This window comes from Pseudophryne corroboree, chromosome 2, assembly GCF_028390025.1.
Source record: "Pseudophryne corroboree isolate aPseCor3 chromosome 2, aPseCor3.hap2, whole genome shotgun sequence".
Taxonomy (NCBI): Eukaryota; Metazoa; Chordata; class Amphibia; order Anura; family Myobatrachidae; genus Pseudophryne; species Pseudophryne corroboree.
Genome location: NC_086445.1, coordinates 289951043 through 289955652, shown reverse-complemented (window position 1 = coordinate 289955652; position 4610 = coordinate 289951043).

The window sequence follows — 4610 nt, the reverse complement described above, 5'->3', positions numbered from 1 at the left end:
TCTCTCATACATCCATACACTGCCTCTCACATACATACATACATACATACATACATACATAGCCTCTCTCATACATACAAACATACATACATAGCCTCTCTCAAACATACATACATAGCCTCTCTCATACATACATACATACATCTATACACTGCCTCTCACATACATACATACATACATACATACATACATACATCCACTGCCTCTCACATACATACATCCATACACTGTCTCTCTCATACATACATACATACATACATAGCCTCTCACACACATACACTGTCTCTCTCATACATCCATACACAGCCTCTCGCATACATACATACATACATACATACACTGCCTCTCGCATGCATACATACACTGCCTCTTTCATGCATATATGCATCCATACAATGCCTCTCACATACATACATCCACTGCCTCTCACATACATACATACATACATACATACATACATCCACTGCATCTCACATACATACATACATACATACATACATACATACATCCACTGCCTCTCACATACATACATACATACATACATACATACATACATACATATATACACTGTCTCTCTCATACATGCATACATACACAGCCTCTCTCATACATCCATACATACACTGCCTCTCGCATGCATACATACATACACTGCCTCTTTCATGCATATATACATCCATACACTGCCTCTCATACATACATACACTGCCTCTCTCAAACATTCATCCATACACTGCCTCCATACAGACATACATATACATCCATACGCTGCCTCCTTGCGTACATTATACATCCATACACTGCATCTCTCATACAAACATACACTGCCTCCACACATACATATATACATCTATACACTGCCTCTATACATATATATATATATATATATATATATATACACATAGACACACACATATATACATAGACACACATACACACACATCTATACACTGCCCCCATACATACATCCATACACTGCCTCCGTACGTACGTACGTACATTCATACATATATACATCCATCCATACACTGCCTCTCATACATACATACATATATCCATCCATACACTACCTCTCTCATACATACATACATATATCCATCCATACACTACCTCTTTCATACATACATACATAAATATATCCATACATACATATATCCATCCATACACCACCTTTCTCATACATACATACATACATACATACACTGCCTTCATACATATATCCATCCATCCATCCATATACAGTCTCCATATATACATACTCATACATACATAAATCCAACCCCCCCTCCCCCAGCCAGGGTGAACTTTGGTCACTTCCCCGGGGTGTGACTCCAGGCAGCGGCATCTTACCGATGGCCAGGGAGCCATGGAGGGAATACTGCTCCATGTTGTTGCCACCATCTCGCGGATCACGATGCTGCCCAGGATAGCACTGCTGCTGCTGGCGGGGAGGCACTGCTCCCGTTTCTGACTTTGGCTACATAGTCCATGATGGACGCTGACACTGGTAAGAGGCGGGCGGCTGCGGATGGCGAGGGGCAGGCGGCTGCGGCTGGAGAGGGGCGGGCGGCTGAGGCTGGCGAGGGGCGGGCGGCTGAGGCTGCGGCTGGCGAGGGGCGGGCGGCTGAGGCTGCGGCTGGCGAGGGGCGGGCGGCTGAGGCTGCGGCTGGCGAGGGGCGGGCGGCTGCAGCCTCTGATCAATTGCCGGCTTTCATCATCCGAAACCCGCAGAGATATATTTAAAAAAAAAAAAAAAAAAAAAAAAAGGTACTGTGGGTTGCAGGGGACATTGTTGGACGCTCATCCCTCATGTTAATGTGCTGACAAAGCGGCGCCCTCCGGTGGCCGGCGCTCTAGGCAGCTGCCTAAAGCTGCCTAATGGTAGCGCCGGCCCTGGGTGTTTGTGTCAGCCACTTGTGTTGCTTAGCTTAGTCACACAGCGACCTTGGTGCGCCTCTTTTTTTCTTTGCATCATGTGCTGTTTGGGGACAATTTTTTTGAAGTGCCATCCTGTCTGACACTGCAGTGCCACTCCTAGATGGGCCAGGTGTTTGTGTCGGCCACTTGTGTCGCTTAGCTTAGTCACACAGCGACCTTGGTGTGCCTCTTTTTTTCTTTGCATCATGTGCTGTTTGGGGACTATTTTTTTGAAGTGCCATCCTGTCTGACACTGCAGTGCCACTCCTAGATGGGCCAGGTGTTTGTGTCGGCCACTTGTGTTGCTTAGCTTAGTCACACAGCGACCTTGGTGTGCCTCTTTTTTTCTTTGCATCATGTGCAGTTTGGGGACTATTTTTTTGAAGTGCCACCCTGCCTGACACTGCAGTGCCACTCCTAGATGGGCCAGGTGTTTGTGTCGGCCACTTGTGTCGCTTAGCTTAGCCATCCAGCGACCTCGGTGCAAATTTTAGGACTAAAAATAATATTGTGAGGTGTGAGGTGTTCAGAATAGACTGAAAATGAGTGGAAATTATGGTTATTGAGGTTAATAATACTATGGGATCAAAATGACCCCCAAATTCTATGATTTAAGCTGTTTTTTAGGGTTTTTTGTAAAAAAACACCCAAATCCAAAACACACCCGAATCCGACAAAAAATTTTCAGGGAGGTTTTGCCAAAAAGCGTCCGAATCCAAAACACATCCGCGGAACCGAATCCAAAACCAAAACACGAAAAAATTTCCGGTGCACATCACTAGTGTATATATATATATATATATATATATATATATATATATATATATATATATATATATATATTTATTTATTTATTTATTTATTTATTCCCATCCTGAGATGTTGATTGCTGCAGAGATAACAGAAGAAAAAAATGTGTGCATTCCACAAAAAAGCACATAAAAAGAGACTTGGAGAGTGGTGCACATAAAAAAAAGGACTTGTGAAAGCTAAGTTGTACCTTTTATGTTGCAAATGCAAGCTGGGTTGGTGAAAATTAAAATGAAGGTGCAAGAATGTGGAATACAAATGCAAGAGACTTTGAAATACTGGAGATCATTTGTACCTCACTTGGGTTTCATCCTAAGACTCATCTTCAATTTCACCAGAAAGAAAACTATCCAGATGCATAATGCTCTGGGCCCTACCCAGGGTGGTCTGCCATACTTTCTGGATGTCTTGATAACAAAATATGGCATGTCCTGGTGTCTATGGCAGAAATGTGCAAGCAGTGGAGTGAAGTAGATTCCCACTGGGTTCTGGATCAAGCAGTTTGCAGCAGCATAAATCACATATGACCCCTTGTAAAAGACATTGCTGTCTGCATATAAAGCATTGCAACATGTGGAAAGCACCACCTAACAACAGCAAGTGACCATAAGAACTGAAATGCCAGCACTGTCAGACCCCGTTAATGAGAAGGGGCATGGCCTAAAAACAGGTAAAAGGCATAATAGCACAAAAACCAACAAGTTGATTGATATCACATTTATGTACAGTATATTTTTAAAATGCAATGAGACATTATGTGTCTCGAGTCCTTTTTTAATATTGCAGACATGCTTTGCCATATGCACTTTAAGAGCCCTAGTGGTGCGTCCAAAGTACTGGGACCCACAGGCACATTCTAACAAATATACACAATTTTGGTTGAACAAGTGAGAAAATCCCTAATCGGATAAGTCTGTTTAGTCTAAGGGGTGTAAGTGGAAGTGGCCTTGCCTGTCTTTAATAGGGTACCTCTAATTGTGTATGGAATTTTAATTTTCTAAGTTTCACATTGTTTGTGAAAATAAAAGAAAAAAACCCTTTTTATACAAAAGAGAGTTATGGAGTTTTTTTCTGGATAAATCGATGAGAGGCGATAAGCTACAAAAGGTTTCCGTAAAGGAAAAAGCATTAAAGATACCTTTGGATGCATATAGGGCTTATCATCAAGGTAAGCCTGGTTTGAATGAGCTGTATATCGTATATTGTGATGTCACAGCGTACTGAATAGAGGAAGGTGTGAAAGTTGTAAAAGAAACCTTTATTAGAACGTAGGGATGATAATAAAGGTCAGTTCTGGTGATACAACGAGTGAACAACATAGAGTTTGAAGATTCTCTCATGGATGTTGTCATACTCTGCTTTCTTTGAGGACTCTCAGAGACATAAGGATTCGAGTTTTAAATAGCAGTGTTTGGAGACCGTCCATCAGTATATTGTTGTGTCTAGAAAAAGTGGTGTTCTATAATTCTATTGGACGAATGCCAAGCTGCAGCTAGGGCGCAAGTCATTGTTTCACTTTTTTTTATTCTTTATGTCTGTGTGTGTCAAGTGCTGTGTGTGTCAGATGTTGCATGAGCATATGTGTGTGTCAGGTGCTGTGTATATTGTGTCAGGTGATGCAAGTGTCTGTGTCAGGTGCCGTGTATATGTGTGTCAGCTGCTGCCTGTATGTGTGTGTCAAGTGCTGCATGTGTATGTTTGTTTCAGGTGCAGTATGTGTGTGTCAGGTGCTGCATGCATATGGCAGGTGCTGCATGTGTGTGTTTCAGGAGCTGTGTGTGTGTGTCAGATGCTGCCTGTATGTGTGTGTCAGGCGCTATGCATGTGTGTCTGGCTCTGCGTGTGAGTGTGTCACATGCTGTGTGTGTGTGTGTGTGTGTGTG